Source organism: Rhinatrema bivittatum, chromosome 6 (assembly GCF_901001135.1).
Source record: "Rhinatrema bivittatum chromosome 6, aRhiBiv1.1, whole genome shotgun sequence".
NCBI classification, from domain to species: Eukaryota; Metazoa; Chordata; class Amphibia; order Gymnophiona; family Rhinatrematidae; genus Rhinatrema; species Rhinatrema bivittatum.
The window spans coordinates 332,521,780-332,537,620 of record NC_042620.1 but is presented as its reverse complement, the minus strand read 5'-3'; the positions used below and the strand labels follow the sequence as shown (position 1 = coordinate 332,537,620).

At 43.5% G+C, this 15,841-nt stretch overlaps 1 protein-coding gene across 3 annotated transcripts in view; it reads left to right on the top strand.

Moving 5' to 3' along the window:
- The window catches only part of C6H21orf58 (chromosome 6 C21orf58 homolog), a 73,427-nt gene that overhangs the window by 10,542 nt on the left and 47,044 nt on the right, over nt 1–15,841 (top strand). The gene's annotated exons all lie outside the window — the stretch shown is intronic.

The window sequence follows — 15,841 nt, the reverse complement described above, 5'->3', positions numbered from 1 at the left end:
ACCCAATGAATACAATGAAAGTGAATTCAATGTAATTTTAGCATTACAGGGTTTGTGGTTTGTTTTGAACTGCATAGGAACATATGTTTGTACGTTGTTATGTAGTTCAAATCAAACCACATACCCTGTATGGGCCTTCAAAATTCACAAAATGGAATAAATAGCACGATTGTGGCCAAATAGAAATATATAATGGCACCTGACCTCACAACGTAGTATCAAGAAATATGAGAGATTCTTGTTACAGAGAGTCTGCCTTTCCACAATAGAGGTAATCTACATTTTATAGAATATAGTCCCCTTTCTTATGTTCTTATGTTGTTTCCTTGATTATGCATTGACATTAACAGCAGTGGTATGACTACACTGGGCTTTTAGGAAAGAAGTTGGGTAACTTGCACAGAGTGGTGGTTGTAGCCCTAACAGCAGTGGTACGACTCCATTCAGCTTCTAAAAAGGCATCACGGCAACCTCCACAGAATGCTGGTCAGGACTCATACAGCAGAGGGTTGGTGGTTTGGGGCTTTGAAGAAGGCTGGGATAACCCTCACGGAGTGGGCATGGTGAAAACAGCAGGGAGCACGTGGAGGCTGGATGTTGTCAACAATGATCTTGCTCGTTTTTTTATGGCTGTGTGGATTTTTTTGAAAATGTGATGCATGCAGATGAAGGGGGGGTACCTGGGTTTTGGATTAAGTATTGGTCTTGTGGGAATCAAAGAAGAAGATGGCAAGGCTTGACGTAGTCTGCCAGCAGAGGTGGTGAATGCCAGCACTTTAATAGATTCTGAGTGTCCTTGGGACTGAGGCGGGAGGCAGTGACAGGAAAAGAGTTCAAGGTTGAAGTAAGCGACATGGAGATGAGGTCAGTATTCAAAGCGTTTTAGAGAGGAGTGAAGTTATCCGGCTAACTTGGCTAAATTTTAATTATAGCCGGCTGAGTAAGCTGGATAACTTTAAACTTGCCTCACAGCAGGTCTAAAGTTATCTGGCCTTCAGTGCCCGGACAACTTCCTCTTTAACCCGATATCTTCAGAAGATAGCCGGATATGTAGCGCTTTTAAACAAAAAGAAAACCAATAAAAGGCCTTCCCCCACCAATGTGTGATATCTGAGTATCGGGTCATCCCTCAACACCCCCCGTTCATTTTTAAATAATGAAAAAAAAAATTAATACTCCGGGGGGGGGGGGGGGGTTTCCACTGTTGCCCACCCTCCCCACCTCCATCCCCAGTTCAATGAACAATGAATGTGCTGCTATCAGTCCCTTCCTCCCCTGCGGACTTCAATTTCTGCATCGCACCCCCTTACTGCCCCCGGCCTTTCCTCCCTATCTCCCTGAACCCTAAAAATCTCCCACAGGATTTTTCAGCTCCCATCACGCCCCAGCGCAGCTTCCATGATAAGCTGCACTGGAAGCGTAAATTACACAAAGTTTACGCTTGCAGCACTGCGACAGCGAGTGACCGCAAACCGCGTGCAGTTTATGCTTCCAGTACAGAAGCTGTGCTGGAGCGCCCCTGGAGCGGGTAGGTCTATGCCCTGCTCCCGATGGAGGGTTTTAGGGTTCGAGGAGTTGGGGAAGATGGTCTGAGGGGGGTGGAGGTGGGAGGGACTGGCGGCAGCAGCAGCACATTTAAGGCTGGAGTTTTAATGGTCAGCGGGCAAAAGACACAGGGGTTACGCGTGTGGCTGGGCTGTTACAGTCCCGGGCCGTGCCCCGGGACCTTCACTCACCTCTCGGCCCGGACTGGCCGCGGCAGCCCCTCCAGTGCGGCCTCACAGGCCCGAAACGCGGCCTACTGCGGCGCTGTCCCTGCGAGGGAGACGCCGATGACGATCAGTGGCTGGCCCCGTCCCCTATGTGCACGCGTGCGCCGGGGCTTCAGACTTAAAGGGGCCAGCGCAGGAAACGTAGGGACAGCCTCCCACTGACATGCTTCGCCTTGCAATGAGGTTCACTCAGTCCCCTGAGTTGCTGCTTTGGATCTTGGATTGTCTCTTCTACGTCTGGCTTCCGACCTGGCGTCGTTCCTTGACTTCATCTTCACTTCCGCCCCTGGTTTGGTTTGGACTTCTGGCTTCTGACCCGGCTCTGTCCAACGACTCTGTTTCCAGCTTCCACCCCTGGCTTTGGCTTCGGACCTCTGACTTCTGGCTTCTGACCCTCCTTCGTTCCTGGACTCCGACTTCTGTTCCCTCCGCCTCTTCAGGTATCCGGTTCTTGCTGGCCCAGGGGATTCTCCTAAGTCCCAGCGGCTCGGGCTCTCCCGGGGGAGCCGTGGGCTTCCGAGGGTGAAGACTCTTCCAGCCTCCTGGGCCCTACTGTCCTCATCGACCATCTCTTCGGCCGCTTCCTGGATCCTTGGTCGCAGAGGGTCCCACCTAAGTCCAAGAGGTCCGGGTCCTACGGGCTCCTCCTGGGGGGACCTCGGACTTCCAGTGGTGAAGTCTTCTCCGGAGTCTCTTCAGCGCCACCTCCCAGCTGCGACGCCCACTGTGGGTCCCCCACAGTGCAACATCCGCAGTCTCAGCCGGCCCAAGGGTCCACGACCATAACATGGGCCTTGTGCGCCGCGGGCATTTTAAAAGGGGCCCAGCCGCGTGCGTAACCCCTGTTACACGCACAAGAGCCAGGCCTCGGGAGAGGGGCGGTCCGGGGAGGGGCGGGGCTAGAGGTGCCTTTATGGCGTCCATTTACTGCTGTGCCGGGGGATTGCGCGCTGGCAGAGTGCCGGTGCACGCAACTTGCTCCTGTTCCTTTGCAGGAGCAAAATGTAAGTTAAAGAAATGGGGGCTAGGATAGAGGAAGGGGAAGAGAGGTTAGGATAGGGAGTAGGGAACTGGGGAAGCCTGACAATGCGTTGCTGCGTGAATTCAGGAAATTATACCCCCCCTCCCCTTAGCACGCTGACTGGGATTTTATAAGATTCACGCACGTTCTTTTTAAAAATCTACACCTTAATATTCATTGAACTGGGGTTTGGGATAGGAAGGGGGTGTTGATGCCCAGCTGCTCCCCCAGAAGCACCATATTGATGTCCAGCTTTGTGTGGACACCCACTCAGCACAGCTTGACGTAGCACAGACACCCTAAGCTCTAGCAATCCACCAGCCTCAGCCTCCCCAGGAGCTGGGATTACAGGCAGAGGGCATACTTTTTATTATTTAAAAGAGGATTAGGGGGTATTGGAAGCAAGGCTAACAGGACACGCATCATATATTGGGAGGGGAGGGACGAGAATCAGGCCTTAGGCCCTTTACTTCGTCATCCTGTTTTTTAAAAACCAGGGATTTTTTTGAAGGTATCCCATTAAGTAGGAAATTATCCAGTCACGTAAGGCTATTTAACTTAAAAATCTAACCGGCTATATTCAGACATAGCCTGCTAGGTTTTTAAGTTATCTGGTTACATGTAGCTGGATAACTTTAGGGAAGTATATTTAGCAGGATGTTTATCCCGCTGACTATACAGGACAAATCATCTGGCTAACTCTAGCCGGATAATTTGTCCCCTAAACAGATTACCGAATATTTACCTCTGTATGTTTAGCTACTCAAAGTGGAAGAATCCCAGCGGGGCAGACTGCATTGCCCAATTTGGTCTTTTTCTGCTTTCATTTACTATAAGGTTGATATTCAAAGACTTTGTGTGGCTAATTTTTGAGCTGACTGGACCAAAGCTAAGATTTAATATTTTCATAAGAACATAAGATTTGCCATTCTAGGTCAGAACAAAGCAGCATCCTGTTTCCAACAGTGGCCAATCCAGGTCACAAGTACTTAGAATCCAAAAGATAAATAAATTCCATGCTGCTTTTCCTATGTCCATTTTAATAAACTTTTTTCCTCCAATAACTTGCCCAAACCTTTTTTAAACCCAGCAACAATAACAACTTTCACCACATTCTCTGGCAATGAATTCCAGAGCTTAATCATGCATTGAGTAAAAAAAATCATTTTCTCCTATTTGTTTTAAATATTCTTCTTAGTAACTTCATTGCATGTCCCATAGTCCTTTTTTACTTTTTCAAAGAGGACCTCTGTCATATCTCCCCTCATCTGTCTCTTCTCCATGCTGAAGAGCCCTAACCTCGTCAGCCTTTCCTCAGAGAGGAATCATTCCATCACTTTTATCATTTTGGTTGCCCTTCTCTGTATGTTTTCTAATTATGCTGTATCTTTTTCTGAATGTGATGACCAGAATTACACATAATACTTAAGATGTGGTTGCACTGTGGAGCGACACAGAGGCATTATGATATTCTCTGTTTTATTCTCCATTCCTTTCCAAAGAATTCCTAGCATTCTATTTGCTTTCTTGGCTGCACACAGAGCGTAGGATTTCAACATTTTATCCACCATGAAGCCTAGAGGCTTTTCCCGAGTGGTCTCCTAATGTGGAACCTTGCATTGTATAGCTATAATTTAGATTGCTTTTTCTGAAGCTCATCACTTTGCATTTGTCCACATTAAATGTGATTTTCCCATCTTGCAATATCTCACAATCCTTTTGTGATTTAACAACTTTGAATAATTTTGTGTAATCTGCACATTTGATCACCTCATACGCTGTTCCCATTTCCAGCTCATTTATAAATATGTTAAAAAGCAGTGGTCCCAGAACAGACCCTAGGGTACTCCACTGTTTACCTTTCTCCAGTGAGAAAATCGATCATTTAGCCCTACATTCTGTTTTCTGTCCTTAACCATTTTCCAATCCACAATAGAGCATTGCCTTCTATCCCATGAATTTTTAATTCTTATCCAGATAAGAACATAAGAAATTGCCATGCTGGGTCAGACCAAGGGTCCATCAAACCCAGTATCCTATTTCCAACAGAGGCCAAACCAGGCTACAGGTACCTCGCAAGTACCCAAACACTAAGAAGATCCCATGCTACTGATACCAGTAGTAGCAGAAGCCATTCCCTAAGTCAACTTGATTAATAGCAGTTAATGGACTTCTCCTCCAAGAACTTATCCAATCCTTTTTTAAACCCAGCTACACTAACTGGCAACAAATTCCAGAGCTTAATTGTGCATTGAATGAAAAATAATTTTCTCCAGTTAATTTTAAATGTGCTACATGCTAACTTCATGGAGTACCCTCTAGTCCTTCTATTATCCGAAAGTGTAAATAACCGATTCACATGTACCCATTATAGACCTCACCCTCAGCCTTCTGTTCTCCAAACTGTATAGCCCTAACCTTTTTAGCCTTTCCTCATAGGGGAGCTATTCTATTCCTTTTATCATTTTGGTTGCCCTTCTCTGTACCTTCTCTAGTACAACTATATATTTTTTGAGAAGCGGTAACCAGAACTGTACACAGTATTCAAGGTGCGGTCTCACCATGGAGCGATACAGAGGCATTATGACATTTTCCATTTTATTCACCATTCCCTTCCTAATAATTCCTAACATTGTTTGCTTTTTTGACTGCCGCAGCACATAGAAACAGCCTGTTTATTCCAAGAAGTAACTAAATCTCATAAGCACACATCCTTTTGTGATAGGCTTAGCATTGTACATTGTTGATTAACTTTTCATATGCCCACCCACAGGTGACTACTTATTAAAAAGAAAATTAAAAATGCTGCAACATATCTTCAGAAGATAGATGGTGATAAAATATTTTCATATACTAGACTGATTTGTTTGTGATGTATATTATCTTAAAGCAAGAATTACCTTCAAACCCAAGATGAATGTCCTGCCCAGGCTCTTATATTTGTTCCAACATATCCCTTGTTCAATTTCATTGAAGGTGTTTGATGATTTACATAGCTGCATGTCGAAGTTTATTTGGCAATTTAAGCAAGCACACATTAGTCTTGCCCAGTTGTACATGCCCAAGCGACAGGGTGGCATGGCTGTACCTAATTTAAAAGTTTACTACTGGGCAGCTAGGCTACTATGTCTTGAAGCTTGGGCAGTTCATAGGATACTCCGTGGGTAGCGCTGGAATGTGCGCAATTAGAAGGGAGTTTGTTAGCCTTGTTGCCCTTCCTCCCTCCCCCCCCGGCTTCTCCGGTGAGATGCCGGGCTAGTAGACAAAATCTCATTATCTCTCACACTCTTAAGGTGTGGTTTCAGATTTTGCACTTTCTTGGGATTACTAGTAGAGAGCTTTTCAGCAGAATTTAAATTATGGAGGAGTATGGGTTTATGTATGATCATGCAACTCTGGGATGAAGATGGTTTTCAATCCTTTGAAGATCTATGTGATGAATATGAACTACCTGACTCCTCAAGGGTCCCTTATCAGAGATTGTGGGAGGTTTTAGATGTTCATTTGGATGTCTCCTCATCACTGGGGTCTGTGTCTAAACTGGAGACGTACTTGGGTGACTCAGATGCTTTTGCCAAGGGGATAAAGGCTCTATACTGGGGTATACGTCTTCGCAGATATGGTGAAGAAACACCCCAGAAATTGCAATGGAACACCGATCTGCTACTGATTATGACTCCCAAGGCCTGGAAATATATTTGGCTGATGGCGCATCATAACTCCTTCTGTCTTAAGTGGGTGGAGCTTATGATCCGATTATTGATTAGAACTTATCAAACGCCCCACTTTTATGAGAAAATATATGGGGATACCGCAGCGCTGGGTTGGCGTGGCTGCGGCGAAGTGGGTTCATATATGCATATGTGGTGACAATGTGAAAGTGTGCATCATTTTTGGAGTCTAGTAACGCAGGAAATTGCTGATATCCTGGATTTCCCTATTGGTATTCCTCCCTCACTGGGGTTACTTGGCAGGTGGGTGAGTTCATCGGTTCCTTGAAAATATCGACCTCTAGTAGGTCAACTCTTGTTGGCTGCTAGATTCACTCTATCTACCTTTTGGAAATCTAGCCCTGGGTTACAACATTGGTGGGATCAAGTCAGGGAAATAGCAGATATTGAGCGTTTATGTTTTGCTGTTAAGAATGAACACTTTAAATACCAGAATCTATGGGGCTCTTATCATGCTTTCTACCAGACTGGTTGACTGAAGGGGGATTCACTACTTGCTGTTACCTGTAATAATTGTTGATGATTTAATGAAGCAGTGTACATATTTATTTGTGCATTCCTGTGTATTGGAAACTCTGTTAAATAAAAAGTTTCAAAAAGAATTACCTTCAAAGAGAAATGTTACTTGAAACGGACCAATTAGCTCTGATGGCTCTGTCAATGAATAGGGATGTGCATTCATTTAAAATGAATGGCCTATCCATGATGAATATACCATATCTGTTTGATTTGTTGCCCCTGAAAACTTATGAGCAAGTCCCATGAATGAAACATATGTCAATCATTTCATTTGTTTATGTTTTTCCATTGAAAAGCATTGGCTGCATTAAAACAATAGACTTTGAGGCTGGGCAGGTCATGTGGGAGTTTCCATAGCAACCAGCCCTCATGCCTCTGACTCATGTGTGAGGTCAGAGGAGAACCGGGATCTGTTGTCAAGGGAACCAGACTGACAAAGCAAGGGAACATATCAGAGGGAAGCATTTTTCTAAATCAGCAAATCACTGAACTTTCCATCCTTCTTATTTCAACTTGCAGTTGGATTCTCTCTCTCACTTGTGGAGGATACATCTTGCTTTGCTGTTGTCTTAGAATTCTGTATTACCACAGTCTTCTGTATCAACAATGCTTTGGTTCAAGATTAGAAACATTCCATCTGTTCTAATCCTATTAGCGGTTAGCTACTGACACCCTGTGTTATTTGCACAGGTTTATAATTTTTTTTAGCATCTGACTGCTGTTACTGCTACTGACTTAGAGGAAGGTTAGTGTTCGCCAGCATTCCCTTACCAAACACCACCACTGAGGTATGACCCCATGACCTCCCCTGCCCACCTCGCTCCAAAGAGGTTTTGAGGCAAAGCAAACATAGAGGTCAGTGGGACCATACTTCAGTGATGGTGCCCAACAAACACCACTGGGGCATGACTCCACTGAGATCCTCTGCTTCTACAAAAACCACCACTTAAGAATAATTTATCCTTTATCAGCCTGGCTTACTCCAACCCTAACCACCGAGGCCTGTCACTTATAGCTATGACATGCCATGTTCCAACCATTACCAATGAGGCCTGTCACAGCTATGGCATGCCAAGTTCCAACCATTACCAATGAGGCCTGTCATAGCTACAGCATGCCATGTTTTCCCTATATGCAGCACCTTGCATTTGTCCACATTAAATTTCATCTGCCATTTGGATGCCCAATCTTCCAGTCTTGCAAGGTCCTCCTGTAATGTATCACAATCTGCTTGTGATTTAACTACTGTGAAATATTTTGTATCATCCGCAATTTTGATAACCTCACTCATCGTATTCCTTTCCAGATCATTTATATATATATTGAAAAGCACCGGTCCAAGTATAGATCCTTGAGGCACTCCACTGTTTACCCTTTTCCATTGAGAAAATTGACCATTTAATCCTACTCTCTTTTAACCAGTTTGAAATCCACAAAGGGACATCGCCTCCTATCCCATGACTTTTCTTAGAAGCATCTCATGAGGGACTTTGCTGAACGCCTTCTGAAAATCCAAATACACTGCATCTACCAGTTCACCTTTATCCACGTTTATTAACCCCTTCAAAAAAAATGAAGCAGATTTGTTAGGCAACATTTACCCCCTTGGGTAAATCCGTGTTGACTGTGTTCCATTAAACCATGTCTTTCTATATGCTCTACGATTTTGATCTTGAGAATAGTTTCCACTATTTTTCCCAGCACTGAAGTCAGGCTCACTGGTCTATAGTTTCCTGGATCACCCCTGGGGCCTTTTTAAATATTGGGGTTACATTGGCCACCCTCCAGTCTCCAGGTACAATGGATGATTTTAATGATAGGTTACAAATTTTAACTAATAGATCAGAAATTTCATTTTTGAGTTCCTTCAGGATCCTAGGATGCATACCATCCAGACCAGGTGATTTGCTACTCTTTAGTTTGTCAATCTGGCCTACTACATCTTCCAGGTTCACAGTGATTTCGTTGAGTTCGTCTGACTCATACCCTTGAAAACCATCTCCGAAACTGGTATCTCCCCAACATCCTCCTTAGTAAACAAGAAAGCAAAGAATTCATTTTGTCTTTCTGCAATGGCCTTATCTTCCCTAAGAGGCCCTTTAACCCCTTGGTCATCTAATGGTCCAACCAACTCCCTCACAGGTTTCTTGCTACGGATATATTTAAAAAGGTTTTTATTATGTATTTTTGCCTGTATGGCCAACTTCATTTCAAATTTTCTCTTTGCCTGTCTTATCAATGTTTTACACTTAACTTGACAATGCTTATGTTTTATCCTATTTTCTTCAGATGGATCCTTCTTCCAATTTTTGAAGGATGTTTTTTTGGCTAAAATAGCCTCTTTCACCTCACCTTTTAACCATGATGGTAATCATTTTGCCTTCCTTCTACCTTTAAGAACATAAGAAATTGCCATGCTGGGTCAGACCAAGGGTCCATCAAGCCCAGCATCCTGTTTCCAACAGTAGCCAAACCAGGCCACAAGAACCTGGCAATTACCCAAACACTAAGAAGATCCCATGCTACTGATGCAATTAATAGCAGTGGCTATTCCCTAAGTCAACTTGATTAATAGAAGTTAATGAACTTCTCCTCCAAGAACTTATCCAAACCTTTTTTGAACCCAGCTACACTAATTGCACTGACCACATCCTCTGGCAACAAATTCCAGAGCTTTATTGTGCGTTGAATGAAAAATAATTTTCTCCGATTAGTCTTAAATGTGCTACTTGCTAACTTCATGGAATGCCCCCTAGCCCTTCTATTATTCAAAAGTGTAAATAACCGAGTCACATCTACTCGTTCAAGACCTCTCATGATCTTAAAGACCTCTATCATATCCCCCCTCAGCCGTCTCTTCTCCAGCCCTAACCTCTTTAGTTTTTCCTCATAGGGGAGCTGTTCCATCCCCTTTATCATTTTGGTTGCCCTTCTCTGTACCTTCTCCATTGCAACTATATCTTTTTTGAGATGCGGCGACCAGAATTGTACACAGTATTCAAGGTGCGGTCTCACCATGGAGAGATACAGAGGCATTATGACATTTTCTGTTTTATTCACCATTCCCTTCCTAATAATTCCTAACATTCTATTTGCTTTTTTGACTGCTGCAGCACACTGAGCCGACGATTTTAAAGTATTATCCACTATGATGCCTAGATCTTTTTCCTGGGTGGTAGCTCCTAATATGGAACCTAACATTGTGTAACTACAGCAAGGGTTATTTTCTTAATGCGTGGCATACATCTGGACCTCTAGGATTGTATTTTTAAACAATGTCCAAACCTGTTGAACACTTTTAACCTTTGCAACTGCACCTTTCAGTTTTTTCTATTTTCCTCATTTTATCAGTTTCCCTTTTGAAAGTTTAGTGTTAGAGCTGTAGATTTACTTATTGTCCCCCTTCCAGTTATTAGTTTAAATTTGATCATGTTATGATCACTGTTGCCAAGTGGCCCCACCACCGTTACTTCTCTCACCAAATCTTACGTTCCACTAAGAATTAAATCTAAAATAGCTCCCTCTCTTGTTGGTTCCTGAACCAATTGCTCCATGAAGAAGTCATTTATTACATCCAGGAACTTTATGTCTCTAGCAAGTCTTGATGTTACATTTCCAGTCAATATTGGGTAATTGGAATCTCCCATTATTATTGCACTGCCAAATTGGTTTGCTTCCCTGATTTCTCTTAGCATTTCATCATCTGTCTGACCATTTTGTCCAGGTGGATGGTAGTATACTTCTATCACTATACTCTTACCCAACACACATGGGATTTCTACCCATATAGATTCTACTGAGCATTTACTCTCTTGTATGATCTTTATCCTGTTGGACTCTATACCCTCCCGGACATAAAGTGCCACACTCCCACCAAGTTGATCCTCCCTATCATTACGATATAATTTGTACCCTGATATAGCACTGTCACATTGGTTATCTTCCTTCCACCAAGTCTCTGTGATGCCAAATATGTCAATCTCATCATTTACTGCTATTCACTCTAACTCTCCCATCTTACTTCTTAGACTTCTGGCATTGGCATACAGATATTTCAAAGTGTGGTTTTGTTTGTATTAGCAACCTGCTTTTCAGTTGTTTGGGATAATTTGGAAATCATTTGCTTCGGTGATTTTTTACATATAGGCATATGAACTATCTTTGCATTTGATGGAACCTCTCTGTTGGGATGCCCTAACTTTCCTGTTTCATTAGTATCCTTCAAGGATACATTTCTCTGAACCATGCACTGCTGAGTGACTGTCGGCTTTCCCCCTTGTTCTAGTTTGAAAGCTGCTCTATCTCCTTTTTGAAAGTTAGTGCCAGCAGCTTGGTTCCACTCTGGTTAAGGTGGAGCCCATCCTTTCGGAAAAGTCTCCCCTTCCCCAAAAGTTTCCCGTTTCTTATAAAACTGAATGCCTCTTCCCTGCACCATAGTCTCATAAACGCATTGAAACTGGAGCTGTGCCTGCCTCTGGGGACCTGCACTTAGAATAGGAAGCATTTCTTTTTTAAATTTTTTATTTATGATTTTATTACATTTAACAATCAAAATAAACATGACTGAACAGGAAACAAAAAGTTAGCCTTCCTCCATATATCAGTATTATGACTAAACACAAATAGGAATAGGAAGCATTTCAGAGAATGCCACCCTGGAGATTCTGGATTTCAGCTTTCTACCTAAAATCCTAAATCTGGCTTCTAGAACCACTCTCCCACATTTTCGTATGTCATTGGTGCCCACATGTACCATGACAGCCGGCTCCTCCCCAGTACTGTCTATAATCCTATCTAGGTGACACGTGAGGTTTGCCACCTTCGCACCAGGCAGGCAAGTTACCAGGCGGTCTTCGCGTCCACCAGCCATCCTGCTAGCTACATTTCTAATAATTGAATCACCAAATATGATGGCCGGCCTAACCCTTCCCTCCTGGGCAGTAGCCCTGGGAGACACATCCTCAGAGCAAGAGGACAATACATCACCTGGAGAACAGGTCCTTGCTACAGGATCACTTCCTGCTACACCAGGGTGACGTTCTCCTACTGGTAGACCTGCCTTATATAAGGCAGCACTGGGGCTGCCAGACTGGATTTGGGACTTGGCTACTATGTCCCTGAAGGTCTCATCAATGTACCTCTGTCTGCCTCAGCTCCTCCAAGTCTGCTACTCTAGCCTCCAGAGATTGGACTCGTTCCTTGAGAGCCAGGAGCTCTTTGCACCGAGTGCACACATATAATCTCTCACCTGTGGGTAAAAAATCATACATGTGACACAACGCAAAAGACTGGAAAGCCCCTCTCTTGCTGCTGGACTGCTACCTTCATCTTAGTTTTATTGCGTTCCTAGTTAAGTTTAGGATACTAAGGGACTTAAAATTAGAGTACTTTAAATTTACAGGTGTATTTACTAATTAATTAGCTAGTACAATAGTATGATTTAGATAAGACCCCAATTGAAAGTGTCTCTTGCCTAAAAATCAAGGGTTGAGTGAGTGGGAAAGACAGACATTAGGATTAACTATCTCTGGCTTGCTTATTATCTCAGAAACACACAAACTCTAAAGAATATATCCCTCTGTTTCACCCTTCTCCAAACATTTATAAGTCCAAAGATTTCCCAAAGCTATACTTACCAATCCTCTTTAACCACCATTAAATTAATCCTCACTCAGTTAATTGAAGGGTTTGCGGAATTCAAACCCTGGATCGCTTGTGGCGACCTCTGGACTCCTCTCCCGGGGGATGCTGGGAGCAGTATGCAGATGAGCCTTCTGGTCCTTTTCTACTGCAAAGGGTGCGGGGCCTCTGGAAGCTGGGGCTGCGGAATTCAAACCCTGGATCGCTTGCGGTGACCTCTGGACTCCTCTTCTGGGGGATGCTGGGAGCAGTATGCAGATGAGCCTTCCGGTCCTCTTATACTTTATTCAGTGGCGTTGCCATACCATGACTGAATATCAGACTCTTGATTTCTATATATATTTGTTACACAGAATTTCTTGTAAAACACTATCTCTTGCCTATTTAACCACTTGTAGGTTTGCATGAATAACTGGCCTACTAAATTTATTTTGTTTGCCTAGCCATCTTTGTTCTCCAAGGAGAAGCAGAGTGGCAGTCCTCACATTTGGGTGACATCATCCACTAGTGCTCAGCCCAGAATATTTATGTTAAAGCTTCAACAACTTTGAGTTTGCCCTACTGGGGATGTGGAGGCTGACATGAGCCCACATGTCCATGCAAAGATTCTTTAGTCTCTTTTTTTTTCCGTGAAACCTACCAGTCAGTCTCCTGCTAGTCCCTGAGTTTGTTTTTTTTTTCCCCAAAACAGGCAGGAATGATTCCTCAAGGGGCCATGTGGTCTTTTCACTCCTTTTCGTGTTCTTAGGTAAGGCTTTAGTAAGTTCTTGTTCCGTTGTCATGCTTGGTCAGTGCACTGTCCTGTGGTCCAGATATATATCCTGGAAACACTTGTTATGCACCAGCAGGCAAGGCCAGAGAGAGGACTCACTAAATGGCGTGGCTCTTGAAAAGGGTTGCTTACTTGCTCCAAGTGTTGAGAACCGGAAAATCCATTCCTGGATTCTGACCTCCATATTTAATGCTTTTCCTTAGACAAGCTAGGCTACAAGTCTATTCAACAAATCTAGATCCAGTTGGCAACTCAACTCCTGAATGCTTGGCTAAGTGTATTGTTTAGCAAATGATATTTCAAACACATAGCATTTACATATTTATTTATTATTTTTATATACCGACATTTGATCTGGGATATCACATCAGTTTACATTCAGGTACTTCCCTATCCCCAGAGAGCTTACAGTCCTAAGTTTTTTTTTGTACCTGAGGGCAATGGAGGGTAAAGTGACTTGCCTAAGGTCACAAGGAGTGCCAGTGGGACTTGACCCCTGGTCTCCTGGCTCATAGCCCACTGCTCTAACCACTAGGCTATTCCTCCCCTACATATGTAAGGGGCTGGCCATTTATGTCCCCTTAAAAGATTTCTCTGCCCCTTACTAACATCCTGTATGTGCCTTTAGGTGGTCTGAATACCCTCAGTAGGACAGAGGTTTCATCAGGCTAGTCTGTCAACTGTCAGCATAGCGGCTGTTTGTAATGGAGGTGGGGTCCTTGAGTGCCAGCATAGGGATGGTATCTTCACCATGGAGGCTCAGAGGAGAGTAAAGGAGAAGCTTTGTAGGTTATGGGAAGTATCGAAGAGCGATGAAAGAGAGAGGATTTAACAAGCAGAGAAGTGTAAAGGGAGGTACTACAGGTAAGGCATCCTGCCAGGGAAAAGTTGCCAGAGTCTGAGTCTGAATCTGATTCTGCTACAAGTTACCCTGGATTGTAAGGAGAGTGAATATTACATTTACATTGGGCATTAAAATTGCAGCTAACTTTCATCTATAGGGGGGGGGGGGGGGGGCCAGCCCAGGGTGGAAGTGTGGTACCTGTCCAGTACAGTGGGTCTGGAGGTGAATGGAAAAATGGTACCTTGTAGTTTCTGTATGCGTACAGTTACTGAGGCAACACTATACAGAAAAAGTTCCTAGTTACAAATTGATTTTCAAGCCATCAATCAAAGCTTTTACATACCATAGGAGAGTTTGACTAAGGAGTTGGAAAACTCTCATTGTTTACAAATGCATTATGGCTAATACAATACGTAGCTTTTCACCTTGTCCAGAAACCCCGGAAGGTAAGGAGGCCTAGGGTGTTTACTGGTCCTCCCTGTCGGTTCAGTGTGCTGCGGCAGTCAAAAAAGCAAACAGAATGTTGGGAATTATTAGAAAGGGAATGGTGAATAAAACGGAAAATGTCACAATGCCTCTGTATCGCTCCATGGTGAGACTGCACCTTGAATACTGTGTACAATTCTGGTCGCCGCATCTCAAAAAAGATATAATTGTGATGGAGAAGGTACAGAGAAGGGCTACCAAAATGATAAGGGGAATGGAACAGCTCCCCTATGAGGAAAGACTAAAGAGGTTAGGACTTTTCAGCTTGGAGAAGAGACGGCTGAGGGGGGATATGACAGAGGTGTTTAAAATCATGAGAGGTCTAGAACGGGTAGATGTGAATCGGTTATTTACTCTTTCGGATAATAGAAGGACTAGGGGGCACTCCATGAAGTTAGCATGGGGCACATTTAAAACTAATCGGAGAAAGTTCTTTTTTACTCATCGCACAATTAAACTCTGGAATTTGTTGCCAGAGGATGTGGTTAGTGCAGTTAGTATAGCTGTGTTTAAAAAAGGATTGGATAAGTTCTTGGAGGAGAAGTCCATCACCTGCTATTAATCAAGTTGACTTGGAAAATAGACACTGCTATTACTAGCAACAGTAACATGGAATAGACTTAGTTTTTGGGTACAAGTTCTTATGGCCTGAATTGGCCACTGTTGGAAACAGGATGCTGGGCTTGATGGACCCTTGATCTGACCCAGTATGGTATGTTCTTATGTTCCCAAGTGCCCAGGACATTCACTGGACAAGAACCACATACATAAAAATATTGTACAATATATATATATATATATAAAAATCATTCCATAAACAACTTTATCTGATGTTAGTATATTGCTAGCCTTCAAGTTGCGAGGTGTCCAATTGGCCATCACCTCCTACTGCTGTCTCTGAAATGGACCTCAGCACCTTCTGCTGTGGTTAAGGTGGCCTGGCTGGCAGGCCCCTCAGCTCTCATCCTGGCATGTTTCTGCTTGATGAGGTCCTGCCACTTATGGTAAATTTTACTGCTATATATCTAGTAATAACAAATATGCCTATATTTGCTA